The sequence below is a fragment of the Cebus imitator genome, unplaced genomic scaffold (genome assembly GCF_001604975.1).
Source record: "Cebus imitator isolate Cc_AM_T3 unplaced genomic scaffold, Cebus_imitator-1.0 Scaffold400, whole genome shotgun sequence".
NCBI classification, from domain to species: domain Eukaryota; kingdom Metazoa; phylum Chordata; class Mammalia; order Primates; family Cebidae; genus Cebus; species Cebus imitator.
Window position 1 is genome coordinate 862417 of NW_016107715.1, and position 20079 is coordinate 882495.

At 34.7% G+C, this 20079-nt stretch overlaps 1 protein-coding gene and 1 long non-coding RNA gene across 11 annotated transcripts in view; both read left to right on the plus strand.

Annotated features, from left to right (window-relative positions):
* The window catches only part of LOC108289356, a 66297-nt gene extending 55420 nt beyond the window's left edge, over nt 1-10877 (plus strand). Inside the window, exons 5-6 of the long non-coding RNA XR_001819118.2 lie at nt 7976-8058; nt 10740-10877. This is a non-coding gene — a long non-coding RNA (uncharacterized LOC108289356). The remainder of the gene's footprint in view (nt 1-7975; nt 8059-10739) is intronic.
* The window catches only part of NKAIN2 (sodium/potassium transporting ATPase interacting 2), a 1029496-nt gene that overhangs the window by 103385 nt on the left and 906032 nt on the right, over nt 1-20079 (plus strand). The gene's annotated exons all lie outside the window — the stretch shown is intronic.

Here is a 20079-nt window from a genome sequence, read left to right on the forward strand (position 1 = left end):
CTGGGCTCAGGTAATTCTCCCACATTAGTCTCCTGAGTAGCTGGGACTACAAACATGTGCCACCACTTCTAGCTAATTTTTTGTAGTTTTGGTAGAGACAGGGCTTCACCGTGTTGCCCAAGCTGGCCTTGAACTCTCTGGCTCAAGCAGTCTGCCTACCTCAGCCTCCCAAAGTGCTGGGATTACAGGCATGAGCCACTGTGCCCAGCCTGTTAGTACCACTTTCTAAGTGCAAGATAAAAAGCTTATCTTTGTCTAAAATATCTTCATTACCATATTCCTTTAATAAGACTTTTATCATGTCCTGTAGTATCTCTCTGTGTTATATGAAGTTTTATAGTGAAATTTCATATATGCCATTTGGTGGGTTACTATGGAACATTTTTATCTGATGATAAAGTTGTCCATCAAACTATACTACAATAACATCTTATTTATAAACATCATTCAAATTTATTGGATGATGTATTATTCAGGTTAAATAAACATTCTAGCAAACTGAAAATTTTTAATACATATTCACTACAACATTCACTATACATTTATAACAAATTTTCAAATGACTCAAAGACAAGTACTTTTTTAAACTAAAGTTGCAATCAAACTAGGTGGATCTTTTGTTAATGCTAGTAAAGCTAGAGGCCTTCTATTGCATCTAATCTCCTATGAACAGTGGCAATTTCTAAATAGTTCTGAAGATGTAATATTTGACCAAATCTGCTTTTATCCAGTGTTTTATTTACTACTTGTTCCTTTCCACTTTTAGTGTGGTTGCTGTTATGTTTCACTTTCAAAAGCTTGAATGCAAATTCATAGGAAAAAAATGCTAATTATATTGATTTTATGCTTTTTAGAGTTTCAAATGAATAGGAATTTTAGTGAACCAACTTTTCCTATATATATTTTTTCTGATAACTTTATTGAAAGTATCAAAATGTAACAAAAGTATATAATGTATCATTTTTAAAATGTGAAGTTCTTTTATATCCAACGTTTGAAAGCAATAACAGACTTATTGTAATATCATAAAACTAGAATGCTTTAGCAATAATCTAGCACACTGTCTTTATTTTACAGGTGAGGAAATTGGGGCTCACATAAGTTAACAGACTAACTAATGATTTTCCAGATTATTTGTGTAAAGATCTGGGACTAGAACCCTGGTTTTCCATCTGTTTTAATTCATTGCTCGTCCATAACTAAGTTACCCTGAAACTAATATGACATTAATTTTAAGTTGTACCATTATTTATATATCACTAGGAAATAAAAAAAGACTTCCAATAAATTCTGATAGTTTCATTAATGATATCCCCCCTGACCCCTGCCGCTGCCCAGGTCCAATGCATGAATCTATCTCCTCATGCCTTCATTACTTTGAGACATTTTTAAATCTATTCTGAGAGTTTGGGCAAGTCTTTCCTTCCTTCATCTTCACTGAGTGGGATATCAGGAAATCCTTTGTACAAATATCAGAAAAAAATATAATACAGTTACATATGTTAGTGGTTATCTTTCTCATGTTTCATAGAACATTTTGTTGATTTGTGTGAAAATCAGTAATTGTCATTCCTCCAATGAAGACTATTTTACTAGGACCAAATTTATGCCCTGTCTTTTGTTGCTATGTATCCATGTAAACAATATATTTATGTTTCAGTGATGAGAAGATGTTTTAAGTGGCAATTAACATGTGTTGTAGCAACACTGCCCAAAGCTTAGTCAGGAGAAAGACTTTGATTAGCTATGTCCAAGAACAGGTAATTGCAAGTTTGTAATGACTTTCCCGTGCATTTGTCTTCATAATCTTTGTAAGGAAATAGCTGATAAGAGACCTCTTGATTTCAGAGATGTTGAAATTTAAAATAATAATCATTAAAAAATCTGAGTTTTCAGCAAACTGACAGAAGAGCTGAAGATCAAACACCGCATGTTCTCACTCATAGGCGGGTGTTGAACAATGAGAGCACATGGACACAGGGAGGGGAGCACTACACACTGGGGTCAGTTGGGGGAAAATAGGGGAGAGACGGTGGGGTTGGGGAGCTGGGGAGAGATAGCAAAGGGAGAGATACCAGATGTAGGTGATGGGGAGGAAGGCAGCAAATCACACTGCCACATGTGTACCTATGCAACAATCTTGCATCTTCTTCACGTGTACCCCAAAACCTAAAATGCAATAAAATAAATGGAAAAAAAAAATCTGAGTTTTCAGAATTTGTGAAATGTACCTTCTTAAGATTTGCTAGAAGTATGCTTCAGAATGTTTCTTGTTGAATAGTATTTTTGCAGAATACTATGATTATTTACCTAAAAAGCCTCTTCATCTCATGCTAGCACATCCAAACAGAGAAATACATCTGGGACTCTTGATTGCATGCATATCCTATTCTGTTTTAAAGCTTTTTCAAATTGAATAGGTTTCTTAGTAAATACTCTTTAATACACATGTTCCAAGTTCTAACTTTGTGTTTGGCGTGTTGCTCTTATATTACAAAACTTAGTTACAAGTAGTGAATTACAAAAATGACCATGTACTTTTAAAATTAAGAGTGGTTTGTTCATTAATTTTCAAAATTGAAATACATTTTAAATGGACATGATTTCAAAATCATTAAAGTACTCAAAGGAGTTCCCACTTACAGACTGTTTATCTGACTTATGTTGTTGAATATTCAGTAATAAAAACTTTGATTAGCTTTTTTAAATTTTTTCTTTTTAGAAAAAAAAAATACCTTGGTTTGGAATATACTGAGTCTATAGAGAGGACAGAAATTTAATTTCAAATAAGTTTTCAGATTGCTTCTAGCTCCCCATGTCGTAATTACTATTTTGACAGTTATGTCTCATAGACATTTATTTTAATTGCATATGTTAGCAATTCATTTTGGCATGACATTCCCTACCATTGTTGTGTTGCCGAATTATGCTTCCAGAAACTATGTCAGAAATTCAGCATGTGGAGAGCAGTAATTAACCTGACTCACCAATTAGCTTTTGTGAATACAGATGTCCTATGAATATACCCCAGTTTTTTTTTCTTTTTTAATTAAGTAAAATATCACTATCCTGACTCTCTCCTTCCTCTACTTCTAACCTATCTCTAAGGCTTCTTCATTCACCACCTGTATGTTTTGAAGCTGTGCTCTCTCTCTACCATCAATAGCCTGCATATATTAACATTGTCTCTCATCTGTGTTTTGCTTATAATAAGCCTCTGTCTCCCACACACACTCTTATCCCCTCTAATTCATTCTCAACCTTGCAAGTAGAGGAATGTTTCTAAAATACAAGTCATGTCTTGCTGCACCCACCTGCTGGGTGTGTGGAATGATTCTGGGACTACTGCACAGGAAAAGATGAATATCCTTGGGAGAAGCTACAGGGCTGTACGTCGTCAGTCCTGCCACCCTCTCTGAGTCTCACCATCTGCTGAGTCTCTTTGCCTGCTTGCCACATGGACCTGCATTCTGTCCCTTGAAGGTAGACACCATGCTTCTTCCTCTATAGGGTCTTTGCACATGCATCCTTGCTAATGTAGTAAAACCCCGTCTATACTAAAAATACAAAAATTCTCTGAGCATGGTGGTGCATGCCTGTAATCCCAGCTACTCAGGAAGCTGAGGCAGGAGAATCACTTGAACCCGGGAGGGGGAAGTTGCAGTGAGCCAAGATTGTGCCACTGCACTCCAGCCTGGTGACAAAGTGAGACACTATCTAAAGAAAAAAAAAAAAAAGAGAGAGAGAGAGAGATAGGTAAGAGGGTATCATGAAATAATTAGAATGGAAATTTTGGGTATAACTGGGGTGGTTAGGGATGTCCTGAGTTAACTCCAATATACCTTTTTATTTTTGTTTTTTATTTTATTTTATTGATTGAGACAGAGTCTCACTTTGTCATCAAGGCTGGAGTGCAGTGTCACAATCTTGGCTCACTGCAACCTACACACCTCCCTGGTTCAAACGATTCTCCTACCTCAGACTCCCAAGTAGGTAGGTTTACAGATGGCTACCATCACACCCTGCTAATATTTTTGCATTTCTAGTAAAGATGAGGTTTCACCATGTTGGCCAGGCTGCTCTCGAACTCTTGACCTCAAGTGGTCTGTCCACCTAGGCCTCCTAAAGTGGTGATTACAAGTGTGAGCCACCGCACCCTACCTCCAATATACTTAAGAAAGAACATGATGATAAAGAAAAGATAGATGGGAAGGTGGGAGATTTGAAGGCAGATTTTATGTCCTTCACAGTATTTTTAGATGCCAGACCTGTCAGGAAGTTTGAGAATTGAGATGTAGATGTGTGTGTGTGTGTGTGTGTGTGTGTGTGTGTGTGTGTGTACCTCTATGTATGTATCTGTTTGTTTATCATCTATCTAGCTACCTACCTCTCTCTCTATCAAGAAAACTTTACATTTCTAAAACTAATTATCTCAGGTTTCTAAAGTTAAGACCTGATATCAATGCCAAAAGCCAGTGCTCTCCAAAACTTTTGTGATGTTCCTGGACAAGGAAGGCTTAACATCCTGCTGTGTGTGAAGATAGGAGCACCACCATAAATTAGAACATATGAAGCTTTTATGTTTACTTTGACTTTCAAGTCCATCATTTTTGTTAGTGTTCTTAGAATCCCTTTCTCTGAAGACAGACTTTGTAACTTTTTGTAATGTTTTTAAAGAGACAACCACTTTGATACATTGAAGGAAAGCAAGAGCAGAGAGCTTGAATTTTATCTGTTTTTTTTTTATTTTTCTATTAGCATAAATATAACATACTAGCAAAATTCATGTGTGCCTTAGGTCATGACTGCAATGCTTGCATCTTCTCAAGGAAGACGTAGTTTTTTTGAAGTAGGTATAAAAGTATGCATCAAGAACATTACCATGAATTTTAGCTTGAAGTTATAAGCCATCCACAGAATGTGTACGTTTAGGCAAAAACACTCATTAAATAAACTTACATTCTGTCTAAAAGTTTGTTGTAAAACTGATCAATTGAAATTTCTCAATATTTGCATCTATGTCATAGCAATGCATGGCCGTATATGAAGGGCCAGGTGTAACCTGCATTTTCAGTTTGGCACATTGCACTTCTGTGATAAAGGAAAGGCTTATGGGCCTTTCCTCTTCCACTTGTACTCCTTTTCCACATCCCTTCTCATGTCCCCATACTGTCACTCTGTTCATCAAAGCCTGCCTGCAGGAAAGGAGCTTGCAGACGAATTCATAATAAGTATTAATAACTGATAAGGCTGAACACATTACAGGAAGATTTTATTATATTTTATTAATGTTAATCCCTAATACCAAGTGAATTAAGTTCTCTTTGTAAAATTTTATCCACCAGCAATGTTTAGGAAAAAGTAAAGCTGCAGTGGTTTGTGGAGCTAGCTGGACCAGCTTGCAAGAGTCAACTGTTAAAATTTTAGGAATTTTTGTAAGCTGGGTGTTAAACAGGGTCACCATTATTGAACATTAAATTATATAAACTTTTAATTAAGTAGATCATATTGAAAATGATTATACTCAAAAATTATGTCCTAATTATATAACTAGATTTTAGTGCTATCCATGCTCTTAAGTATATTTCTGTTTATTGTATTTGTGGGATATGTAATTGTATATCTTGTCCCAACTCCACTCCAGTGACATATTGTTAGCTTGAAATTGGTCATAGTAGATATATTTACATTATGGAAATTAGCAAATACTACAAACAAGAGTATGGTTTATTATTTTGCTGATTGGCAAGACTTGAGATAGTACTGGAGAAAGTATTGTTAATAATGCAGATTAAACTTAAAAGTACAACGTAACTATGTGCTTTACATTGTTTAATATCACAAAAATTGAGGAATTACTCTCTTAGTATTTGAAAAGTATTATCCAGTTCAGAAAAAAAAAGTCACTGTTATCATTCCAACACATATTTCCTTCATTTCACTCTCTTAGTGTTATTTAAGGTAAGAAAAAATATCAACCAGGGTTCATGGTAGAAACGCCCTTTTCATCAATTGCAACCAGGTTGGTGGCTACTGTGATGGTTAATTTTATGTGTCAAATAAGCTAGTCCATGGTACCCAGGTATTTGGTCAGATATTATTCTAGATATTTCTGTTAAGGTGTTTTTATGACATTAGCATTGAAATCAGTGGACTGAATAAATCAGATTACCCTTCATTATATGAATGGGCCTCATCCAATCAGCTGAAGGCCTTACTAGAGAAAGACTGGCCTTCCTTATAATGCCTGCATCCTCACTAGGCAAATGTAGTTTTTCGAATTAAGTATAGTTTACTATATATCTCATTAGAGAGAATTAGACATAAAAGTGTGCATCAAGAATGCTTCCTCGAAGTTTAGCTTAAAATAACAAACCATGTGTACTTTTAGGTAAACACTCTAATTAATACATTTGCATTCTATCTAAAAGTTAATGTAAAATTGAGCAATTGAAATTCTACCAGCTGATAGACTCTCTCCTTCTCTCTCTCTCTCTCTCTCTCTCTCTGTCTTTCAGAGATATTTTTGTGTATCCTGTTGGTTCTGTTTCTCTGGAGAACCCTGACAAGTACTCATCCAAGAGCTCAGCAAAAACCAACAAAAAATTATGTGCAAACGAATTGGCTCTAGGGAATTTTTAATAAATAATATTGTATATTTTATAATTATTTGTGAATTGTGTGCTGTACATTCTTTATATCAGTAACATTTATCATAAACTTATATATGTATACATTATGCACATTTTTCTTCTACAGGGCAGGATATGAAAAGCAAGTGCATGAATTCTCTTGTTTGTGTATATAAGATTTGATAAAAGTTTAGAGATGTTTATTTTTCATATTTTCCCAAATGTTTTTTTAAGTATATTTAATATAGAGAAGGAAAGTTGTATATGTTATTCTTAACATTAATTGAAAGATGGATAAGAAATTTTTATTTCCTAAATATAGAACAGTTAATATTAACTACAATGTATCTTTCAATGCAAAATTCTAAAAGCAGTTAGCTATGGTTTAGTAAATGTAATATTTTCACAAACAATGGCATTGGAATCTTTATACTGAAAAGGCAAGGTTAATATGTGAATAACTGCAGGTGTTCAGTTTTCAAAGCCTCTGAAAACACTTGAACATTGAAACCTACATGGTGTGTTATCTTCTTAAGAGACATATAGCTTCAGTGGATTCCATAGTTGTTTGAACTGTGTAGTTTGTTAATGTCCCGGTACTTCAAATTCAAGATTTAATAAGCTCTCACCTGCCACATCATCAAATGCCCTTTCATACCTGGATGCTGTACCACTCATTTCAATGGCAGCCATGGGATAATATATTCTTAAGCCATGATATTGATAAAGAACCTGGCTATCATAAGGAAAAAGAAAAAGAAAGTTCTTGAATCGACTTAAGATGTTTTGCTCTTTCAAAATGCAGGATAATGTTAACTTTAATTTAATTTATTCAGTTATTCATTTTTCAGCTTGCAGTATTTCAGAATGTAGAAAGTAAAGTAAAAAGAAAAGTGATGTAAAATAGTAGAAGGCCCTTTGTATGAAAAGTGCCTCCTTAATGTTCAGTTATTGATTTTTTTTTCGTGACTTGACTTTGCAATGAATATGATTGAAAGACAAAATCAATATGAAATAAAATTTACATAAGGACTGTGCCATGGGATGCAGGTTTTATACATTTCTGGAGTATAAGTTTGTTCTTGCAAAGTGGCTTTAAAAGAAGTACACGAAACCTGTGGCAGTAACAATGCTGGCAAATAAGTACTGTATTTCTAGAATGCTGGTAATGGAGTTCTGGTTTCTAATTGGTACTTTATAGCATTGATAGGTTTCCAATTGCACTGATAGTTGGTGCACACTCCTTTATGCCTGGACTTTAAACTCATACTTAGATTTAGCGATACTTGCTATTTGTATGTGGCAATATGAACAAAATATTTTCATTACTATTTCATTTTCAGAAGCACAAAAGCCTAGGATGCAGGAGAGGATAAATAGCTGCCACCATTCCATATTTTCCATGTGAGAAATCTAGCATAGAATGGTAAGTGTCAGGTCTGAAACTAAAGTTTCTTTATTCTCAGTTTCACCCCCAGCTACTATATCTCAACCAAGATTAAGAGAATAAATTAGCTTCTTTGAGTCTCCATATAATACCCATGTTCACATTTTGTCACATCTGTTCAATTGTGACAACTTCAGATAGGACCAAAATTGTGACTTTCTTGGCCCCCTGCGTCTATCAAGATGATTGTAATGAACAAAACCAGGAAATGAGTCATATCTGGATAATTACTCAAACCATCATCTTCATAAGTCAAAAAATGTGCTAGTGTCACTGCAAAAGATATCAGATAAGAATACATGCATGCAGACACACTCCCGCACACACATAAGGATGTTGTTTGTAATCTAAGAGCACTTTGGTTCTTTTCCACTCCTGTTCGTCAGGAGTTGGGATATGACTATGTAGTGGAGGGGCAAGATTAAATGAATGACCCTTGATGAATGATTCTGTTGTAATAGTATTTTCTCTCAGTGGACAATGGAAATAAGAGTGGAATTTCAAGGCAGAGGGAAATTTCACAAATTGCTGTCCTAACTGGAGAAATGAGAGAATCTGAAAGAAGAAATCACAGCAACATGGGAACTTTTAAAAGTCAGCAGCCAGTTTGTATGCCCATCTGAAAGGCAGTCCCTTCTCAAACATCCAAGTGAAACAGACTTAGCTTTAGGGGACATTCTGCCTTTAGAGACAGCCTATTTCTATTATCAAACAATTACAATTTATAAACTATTTTATATGTTAAAGCAAAATTCTGCCTTCCTATAACTTAAACTAAATTTTGTGATTCTAATATAATTTTCTTGTTCTGGAGATAATCAGCAAATGATTTGTGCATTAATTGATTCATCCCCTCAGTCATAGAGTAAATATTTAATGAGTACCTAAAATGAATTAGGCATTGTGCCAGATGTTCAATGTATCTAACTCTTTCTTCTTCCATATGAAAGTCCTTCATATATTGGAAGCCCTGTAGTCCCAAAGTTATTTATTTTAGCATTCATTACTCAGAGGGCATAATTCTGTGTTTTTCACTGTTCTGGTCTCTTCCTTCTACGTGCATTCAATTGTAAGGTGAAAAGAAGATGACCATTGGACATATTTAATTAAAGGAAAACATTTCTTATTTCATTAATTATGATATGGCTTCAGGAGAACACATAGTGTACATCACTTATTTGAGAAACTCAAAATCTGGTATTAGCACTTTGTGACCACCATTCTATTATTTTGTTTTTTAAAATTTGCCTAATGTTGATGAACTTTAGAGGTTGATAAATTGTTCAGCACTTTTACTTCAAGGTGTATGACTATGATGCTGTGCCCATTAATTTAGCTCAGAATTTCTGACCCTATATTCTTTGTTAGAGAGACACCAGTCTAAATGTTTCCTTTTGTAAAAATCAGAACACTTGTCCAGCAATCAAATTCTCTTCCATTTCTCAAAAGAGTCCTTATTCAAAAAATCCATATTTTTAGTTGATAGGCAACTTACTTAAATAAACAAGTTTCTAAACTTCTCAGCTATTGAGCATTATTTTATTTTTAGATTAATGCTATGTAGCCTCTAAAAAGAAAATATATGTGGAAATGAGAATTGGACAGCTTGTTTGAAAATAAATCCTCACTTGGATTAAGTTTCATCTGTGTGTGTTGTGAACTATTGGGGAATGAACTGTTTTACATATGAAAATTCTGTTAGGTTTTAATAACTTATTGGTGCCTATTTATTTTTATAGATAACCGTCCTGATGTGAATATCACATGGACAGTAAACTTTTAGATGAATATTGTAAGCTTCTTATAACTTTTTTCAGTCTTCTTTTTGTTGGTTGCCTAGTTCTAGCATTTGTCTGCATATAGATTTCGATCAGTTTTGAGGAGGGGAAAGGGCAACCCAAATTTTAGAATTACGTGCAACAGTTATAAAATATAGTGTCTGGCTGGCGGTTGATGGGACTCAATTTTCACAATGTATATGGATTGTAGTATTTACAAAGGAGTCTTGGCATCTCCATTGGTTTGTTCGTAATATTTCTCAGTTGTTTCCTTGTATATATATTGGATTTAAGAGGTAGTGTGGAGGTAATTAGAAAACTAATATTTTAATGAATTGGCCTCTTCTTACTTTATTGAAAGATAAAACATAATTTACTTTTTAGTTTTTGATATGGGGAAATTTACTGTGCTATCGTTAGGACTCACTCGGGTTACTGTGAATTTCAGATGAAATACATGTAATTATTTTTGTAGCTAGTATATAACTTGAGAGGAGGTACAGCTTTATGAGTAAATATGAGGGCTCTGGAGTCAGATTACTTGTGGAGTAAGCTCAGGCCAGTTTAACTTCCTTGCATCATTTTTTTTTGTTTTTCTGTTTTTGGGGTCAGTAATAGTAACTACTTCATAGAGATTTTTAAGGGATTACCTGAAAAACAGAGCAAAACAAAACCCCAAACATTTAAATAGCCGTGGTAATGTTAGCTACCTTATTGCTATGCGGAAACAACTTATTGACTTCACTCACTCATTTTGGTTGTGAAGTAAATTAAACAAAGTAGATAATTCTGACAATAAAAAATACTCTGAATGGTTTGATGGTTTAGTTTGTATTAAAGTTGACATCTGTAACTTTTCATTATAAGCTTTTGTTTTTTCAGGGTTGAGGGATTGATTATATTACAGTTTCCAAAGAAAGCCTTTGTTGCATTTAGCAGATGCATGGGATTTGTAATGTCCATTCATGGTGGAAAGACATATCCATATAAATCTGACCATAATTTGAAAGAATTTTGGCAAACCAGGTAACATGTCAACTTTCAATATCAGGAATATTTAAAAATATTAATCACATTTTAATGGTTTAAATATAGAAATGCCCATTATTAACTATAGTTTTAGAAATTTAAAATTTTATTGTCAAAGGTTTTGTATTCTTTTCAATTGAATTGAAGAAATGCATTGGCAATCATTTAGTCTATTAGGTAGGTGATATCACTTGTGAAGATGGTCTGAAAGTAAGCAAAACTCACCTTGTAAAATTCCGTCTGGCTGGCAGTAATGCCAGTAAGTCTTTGTTCTCTACCCTGATTTCACTTCCATAGTTTGCTGGTATTAACAGCCATTTTAAATTTCAAATCTTATGTACATATGTGTAGAATGTCAGAAACAATTTGAAATTCACTATTTGTGTGACTTTAAATCATTTAGCTATTCTAAGCATCAGTCTCCTCATCTGTAACAATCTATTATTATACCTCATGAATTTTATAGTAGAGATCATAGCTTTATAATCTATAGAGAATTATATGTTTATAAGCTATCCTATAGAATGTGTATTCTTCTGCAGAATTTGTGGCCCATTAACTTATTTTTTTGCTATAATAGAGGTTTAGGGTTACAGTTACAGTAGAAAGAGAACAGGGATGGGATTGCAAAGACCTGGATCATTCAATGCAGCTTTCTGTGACTCCATTTCTTCATCACTGTAACGAATGGACTGGACTCAATGATATCTAAAAATCCTTCCTAGCCCTAAATTTTAACTGCAATATAATTTCAGCATACCATTATTATTTTACAGGAATTGTTCCTGTGTAAAATCACAAAATGAAGGAAATAGTTTTGCTTTCCCTTCACATGTCAAAAATGAAACTAGGAGATAATGTGTGAGATCCTTATATGTATTTGTAATATTATATATACATATAAAATATATGCACACACATACTTATGTTTGGTTACATGTTTGAGTAAAATAATTACAATATTATTTTGTGTATTTTATAACTGAAAAAATATAACTACAACTAAAAACATGTTTATGTACTAGAATACAATATTTCAGTTACATTTTATCCATAATGGATTTTTTTTTGATGCATGAATTACTTGTCCAAGTGACCATAGTTTCTATTATAGGTGCTACAGTGGATGTGCTTATATAAAGTACAAATTTTCTTCATAAGTATAATGCATATTTGTTAAATGAGTGAATAATTTGACCTGCAGTAAAAAGAAGAGAAATAAATTAGCTTATGTTTTTTATACCCAATGATAAGTTTGAATACTGTGTATAAATAATTTCTATTCAAGAAAGGACCTCAGGATTAAGCTCCAAATAAAAAGACACTGGATCCAGAAACACTAGCAATATTTTTGAAATGTCCAAGGGCTATAAAACAAAGTGGATTTGACTAGAACTGTTTTCAATTTGCACTTGCCTCCTGGGTATCTGTTCAAACCTGCTTATGAATAGGCTCTGACTGATTTGTGAAGGGGGTTTGGCTTTTGTTTCACAGCTGTGTGAGTCATTCATGTAAAAGCCACACCACTTCCTTGTTTTGTTATACATTACACTACAAGTTGTCCTCTGTAATTTAAAAAAACAGTCATAAGGATGAAATGCAAACTAGTGTGTGTTGCTTTGGTTACGTCTGCTTGTGAAATAGTTCTGAAATCATTACTCTGACTACATTATTGAGGGTGCAGGAGACTTTTTTGATGAAATTCATTCTGCTCATAACATTTCTATATTGTCTTTGAGTCTCCAACTGATCTCTTAGTTTTCTTCACTGATTCTTCTTTTTACTCTCTTCCAAGACCTGGCATTTCACATATTATTTATTTGTCTTAAATTTATTCAGGTTGCTATAACAAAGTACCATACACTAGATAGCTTATATAAACAATATAAATTTATTTATTATAGTTCTGGAGGATGGGAAGTCCAGGATCAAGGTGCTGACAGATTCAGTGTCTGTTGAGGGCTCATTTTCTGGTTCTTAGGTGGTACCTTCTCACTGTATCCTCACATAGTGGAAGGGACTAGCTAGCTCTTTGTGGTCTCTTGTCTAAAAGCACGAATCCAATTCATGAGGGCTATAACCTCATGGCGTAATCACCTCTCGAAAGCCCACATCCTAATATCATCACATTGTAGATTAGAGTTCAACATATGAATTTGGGAGGAGGGGGTCAGAAATGTTGAATCATCCTTCCTTCTTTCTGCTTTTTGCTCTGTTCCTCTCAGGTATACTAATGGTTATAACCACAACTCTGTGAATCACCAGCTCCAAGTCTTGTGGATGGATGTCCAGGAAAACATTTACAGTTTTCTTCTGGACTCTACTACTTAAATAATCCAAATTGAGCTTTAAGATGCCTGTCTTAAACTTAAGTCTCCCGTTCTCCAGATTCCTGCTCCAGTGCTACTTTCTTCTCCCCACCTACCTCCCAACACTTTTTCATGTTCTCTCTAGAGATATTGCATAAGTTTTGCTCCCCCTCATCTTTCTTATAATAGTCATTGGTTTTTCCAGACTGTATTAGTATTTTCTTTATCTAAATGAGTAGTCTTCTAAAAGCTGTCTTTACCACTAGTTCATCTCTAGTCAACCTTTGGACGTGCACAACTTATCTTGTTAGAGTATTTGTAATCTTACTGCTTAAACAGTTTGTATGGCTACTGAGTCTTTAAAGTCATTCATAATCTGACCCAAATTAATTTTTGACATTCATTTTTCCTCTTTCTTGGACTTCTCATTTATCTTAATTTAGAAGAAGATGCTGCTAAATCTACCAAAATCTACTTTATTATTCTTTCTGGGAACAAGGCAAGGCTTAGTATTCTTTGCAGTTAAGATATGGCAATATAATTAACTTGCTGGTAATTAAATCAGAGAAAAAGTGCTATGTTATACCTCTGGGGTTATAAGCTAAAACATTGGGTACATTTTCCCCTATTCTCTTCCTACTGGCTGGAATCTGAGGCAACCACTGTGGCCATGGAGAAGATGACAATGGGGGCAATTTAAATCCCTCAGTGACTAAATGGTATTGAGCAGCCCCCCATTGATGTTTAATCTTTACCTTGGTGTGATTTTATGGAAGTGACATAATAATCTTTTTCTTTAAGTCACTAAGTGTTTTGTAGTCTCCTGCTCCTAACCAATATTTCTTAATTTTTCATATAAACATTCTGTTTTGTTCCTAGGAATACCATATCTCGGCAGAATGGTGATAGCCAAAAAGCCCCATGTTAGTCAACAAAACCTTCTCTAAGAATAGCAAATATCTTTTTGTAGATACTCTGCTTATCTTATGTTCTGGCATGAGAGATAACATCTATTACCATGATAGAGGAATTAAAACTATAAGCTGGTCGCTGGGTTGGTGGAATATGAACAATGCCTCCATTTCTAGCTTCCATGTATTAAGATATAACTTAAGTTGTTTTAACAGACCAAAAAAGAAAGTGGCTTAAACAAGGAAGGTGCTTATTTCTCAGTGACAGTCCCAAACAGTCCAATGCAGGGGGATAGGGCAGCTGTATTCTACAAGATGTTTCTTAAGTCTTGTGGTCCTGCCATTCTTGGACGTATTCCCATTGTTCACATGGCAAACATGTGTCTTAATGCTACATTCCCTTTTCAGTTAATGAGAGGGGAGGAAGAAGTGGAGGGTCCAGCTCTTTGTATTAAGGTATTATGACCTATAACTTTTAGATATAACTTCTATCCAAATCCCATTGTTCAGAACTTAATCTCTTTGTCAGACCTACCTACAATGGAGGCTGGGAGACATACTCATTAATTATTAATAAAGAACCATGCGCCCAGTTCAAGTGTGGTTAGTTTCATAACTAAAAGGAAAAGGAGATAATGAATTTTTGGGAAAACTACTGGTATCTGACATATCACACAGCTTACTAACATTTCCAAAATTACCTCCTCAATGTTTCCAAAATAGAAATTACTTTCTGTCTCTAAATATTCCTCTCTTAGAATTTACCTGATCTTGACAAACAAGCAACCACATCCATCTAGTCAACTAATTAAATAAACCAAAAATACCTCCTTATTCCTAATATCCACATGTAATCTATGGTATGTCCAGTTGATTCTGTCTCATAAACGTCATATACACTCTTTTCTTTTCCTCTCCACTGTATATATTCCAGCATAAACCATCAGCATCTTCTCTCTTCAACCATGGTGGCAGCAGCCATTTAAATGATGATAGGCCTTTCATATTGTGTTCTTCTAATCAATCCTCCAAGACCACAGTGATCTTTCTGAAATTCAAGTACGATCATTTTATTCTTCTGCTAAAAATATCCTTTGGTGGTTTCCTCGTTGTTTGAGAAATAAAGTCCAATATCCTTATCAAAGTATTTAAAGCCCTTCATAACCTTGCCCTTTATTCTAGGATATTTTCATCCTTTTCAGTTGATATCAGTTTCTCAGCCCTCCTATTCTAGTTTTCTGACTGTGGCATGCTGATAAAATCTCTGGTGACTTTGCTCCCAAATTTTTCTCTTTCCCGAAAGCCCTTATCTCCCGGGTGTCCCTGGCAGAAAACCACCTTTCAATGCCAGTCTTAATACTGTCACTCTTATGACAACTTCTGACTCCTGTGTGTATCTAGGGTTGATCACCCACACACTGATGCCTACACTTTCCCTCATAGAGATAGTCATTCACAACCAGCTTAAGCATGTGGAGCGTATGCATACCATGGAGACAGAAACAAAGTGAAGACAATAACAAAGACATGGAGTCAACCTAAGTCAACTACTGTGGTTTGGGTAAAGAAAATTTAGTACATATACACCATGGAATACTATGCAACCATAAAATAGCATAGAATAGTGTAGTGGCACTATAGTGGCAGCATAAATGCAACTGAAGGCCATTATCCTAAGCCATTACTAATGCAGAGACAGAAAACCAAATACTGCATGTTCTTACTTAGAAGTGGGAGCTAAACATTGAGTACATGTGGACATAAAGACGAGAACAGCAGACACTGGGAACTACTAGAAGAAGGACCATGAGATGAGGGCAAGGGCTGACAAACTGACTATGGGGTACTATCCTCACTACCTGGGTGATGGGATCACTTATACCCCAAACCTCAGCATCACACAATATACCCAGGTGGCAAGCCTGCACATATATCCCCTGAATCTAAAATAAAAGCTGAATTAAAAAAAAATAAAGTGTGAAGATGCTTTATAGGTATAGATAATGTAGACACTGGATTGTTTCTTTTACATTTATTTGATTATATATTTCTCACGTCTACTTGGATGAAAAGTCCTCAAGAGAAAGTTCTGTTTCTTAGCATATTTTCAGCCTCAGAAGTTAACATGGTTTCTGGAATATAGTAGGTATGCAATACATGCTTCTCTAAAGCTCTAAGAATATTCTCTCAAATATTTCTAGTAAAAGAGTGAATTGTGTAACCACTTTGTAAAATCAATCTGGCAGTGTTTACTAAAGTAGAACATAGTCTACTGCGTGACCCAGTAATTTCATTTCTAGTCATATATCAGACATAAATGCATAACCATGTGTGCCCACAGTCATGGATGAAAATGTCCATGGCAACATTGTTTATAGTAGCTGAAGAATGGGGAATAAAACATACATTTCTATTGATATTATAATGAATAGATAGATTGTAGTATATTAATGCAATAGAATTCTGTACACTTACAGAAATGAACAAATTATAGCTTCATGAAATAACTTGGATAAATATCCCCTCCACTAAAAAAAAGCATCAGTATTTAAAAAAACCCACACTATATGTTCCTGTTGATGTTATGTTTTGTCCTATGTTAGAAATTAGGATTGTAGCTTCCTTGGGAGATGAAAGAGAGGGCAGTAACCAGGAAGAAACACGAAGATCAGATTCTGATGTATTGACTATGTTTCATTTCTTGATTTGATTATTAGTTATGTGTATACTTTGTGGTAAATAATTGAATTGTGTGTTCTGTACTTCAGCAAATAATCCTAAAAAGTTGGTGACTGCATGATTGATATGCTCAGTGAAAAAGGGTCTAGAACAGGTTAGTTATAACTTGTTGCCATGGCTTTTGGGATGGGTGTGCTGGGATAGGTACTCAACCTCCCTGAGCCTCTTTTCCGACCACTTCTTAACTAGGATAAAGAAGATTTGTCTGTGATTTCCAAAGTTTATTCCAGATCTGGCATTCTATGCAGAAATCAGAAAGAGATGAAATGACTCTGTTTATGTCTTTTTTTGAGACTACCTTACACAGTAGCTCGGGTCAAATTAGAAGAAAAGAAAATCTAACTTTTCGCATGTTCATGCTTAAACCAAGGCAATGTGCTGAGACATTGATAATAGGCAGCGTAAATGATAAATCCATTATAAAGTATTTACATTGCTATTACTTTGATTTTACTGTAGATCAAATAAATTTTCCGGTTGGTTTAGTGAAAAGGTGCAGTCACTCACCATAATACATAGAGCAAACATTATGGTGTAGTGCTCAATCACATTGTCTGAGATTTTACATTTGAGTATCCCTTATCTGAAATGCTAGGGACCAGAAGTAATTCAGATTTAAGATTGTCTTAGCTTTTGGAATGTTTGCATTATATTACCCAGTTGAGCGTCCCTAATCCAAAAATCAGAAATCCAAAATGTTCAGATGAGCATTTCTTTTGAACATCATGTTGGCACTCAAAAAAGTTCAGATTTTGGAGCATTTTGGATTTCCAGTTTTCAGAGGATGGATACTCAACCTGTTGTGCGAATTTACAATAAATAGAAATCAGCAGCCTCAACAATTTCAGTCCATGAAACATTTAAAACCAAGACCAATGTACAACTCTTCAAAATCCAAATGAAAGTCCTGTAATGATGTTAGTCAGCAGTTAAATCATTCCCAAGTACCAGCTTATACTTTTAAATAAAATGCAAATTAGTATTGTTTTACTGATAATTAAGGACAAACCTTTATTTATTGGACTTTTTTTAAAAAAATCAATTTTCAGCCAGAATTATTTGTACATTTTATGGTGTAGATTTAACCAGAGTATGATTTGGTTTGAAGTATTCAGATTACACAATTATTTAGTCTACTTTTCTCAACTTTGCTTTGTTCTTTATAGAATAAAAGTAGCACTGATGATAGAACATACAATAGTCTTGCCTTTCTTTATTATACTGTATATGGAGTTATCATTTCTGACCCTACTCCTATAATCTAGAATATAACTTAAAGGAAAATGTTTTTGAAATTCCTGACAACTAGTGAGATTAAAAAATCACCTTTAAAGATGAAGTATGTATTTAGAATTCTACAAACATTACTGCTGTGTCATCTTGTTTTGTACAACTTATATATTAGACATACAATTTAATAGTCTAATAAATCTCCTGGAGTAATAGAGGAGAGAGGCATCTTCCTTAGACATGTGTTTGTAATACTTCTTTCTCCTCTTTGGTCAATAGGGAAATGTTTGTTGAAAGACTACTCTGCAGACATTTGGAAAGATACAGAGTCAGTTTAAGATGTACCTCCTTGTTCTTGAGGAGTCTCTAGTCAGGCACGGGTAAGGCAATGAAAAACAACTAGAGAACTAAGCAGAAGAGTATACAATAACATGGGGAATGTGGAACAAGTTATACGAATAATAGAAACTCAAGAAGGAGGGTGATTATTCTGGAAAGTCACATCTCAGGTGATTTCAGGAGGAAAATGAGCTCTTAAAAATAACTAGCTGTATTTTGCCTGTGATGAAGTGGGGCAGGTTTCAGGCAGTGCAAATACATGGAGTCAGTCAGAAGTCCTATTGATCTTTTCTTTGTAGAGGCTCTCACAGATGTTCTTACCTTCTTTCTCAGTAGGTGAGGTTATCTCTTAACTCACCGAGACCATCAAAGCTTTCTGGCCTGAGTTCCTGCATCTGAAACAGTTCAATATTGCCTCTTCTTCTCATTTACATAGCTCTATGGTTTCCTGTGTTCTTCTCTCTCTCCTGCTGGTCTTTGAGGAAGCAGCATCAGTATTTAATTATTGGTCCTTTTTTTTTTAATCCTTTCTGACACTGTCCCTGAGTAACCTTGCCAGATTCTTCCATTTCTTACTCTCCACTGAAAAATGTATGTTGTACCCTTGACAATTAAGAAATAAAAGTAAATATTTGGCTTATTTATTTCTTATTATGATATTTGCTACATTCTGCTTGATAGCTAACAGTAGAACTGTAAGTATATCACCTACTCTAAATTCACTGAGGGTAACACATATGTTTTTATCCTTGTTTTCTCTCATTGTACCGTGCACATAGCAGGTAAGTGATACTGGATAAGTAAGAGACTAAACATTTATTCATGTTTCATCAATTGTTTTCTTTTTATCCTCTCTTCCATTCATTTATCTGTCCTTTGAATATTCAAAGGATTTTAGGTAGCCTATGAAAATAATATAAAAATTAAGAGAACAATAAAAACATAAATACTTATCTTAAATGTTGTTTCATTTACCTTGAAAAGAAAATTCATTTGATCTACTAACCCTGCTCAGCTCTCTTCTATTTTACTTCACTCTGCCCAATGCAATGCACACCTTAAAAATGAGCAGTGCACTTGCAGCCTTCATTTTATTATCACCCACTCAATTTTGAAACTCTCTAGTTTGACAATATCTGAAAACCTACTCTCCTGAAATTGCTTCCTCCAAGGTCACTGAAGAATATATACTTAAAAATTCAAAACACTTTTGTCATTTTTCACTCTCTGCACTGTGGCATACAACAGTATTCTACTCATTTCTCAAATGCATCGTCTTCCAGCTTACTCTCCCTGAGGGTTGCTATCATAGCTCTCTGCATAAGTTTGGCTGCTCCATCTCCATCACAAGTACTGACTGCTCTTTTCCCCCTGCTTCCTAAGCTGTAGTAAGTGATTAAGGCTTAGGCATTTGTGGCTTGCCTTCTCTCTCTTCTCTTTCCTTCAGAGATTTTATTTAACTCCAGTGAGACCTTCAATGTCCATGACGCAGCCAGATTTTCCTTTACTTCTCCTGCAGCTTCCAGTAGGTCAATGAAGAATTACTCTCTTCCATTTAAAAATCAACATGTGTAGAGTGGAGACTTTTGACCTTTCTCTCTTGATAGCATTGTTGTTAGCCAGTGACTGAGGTTTTAACGTTTGGGCACTTTTTTTTTTTTTTTT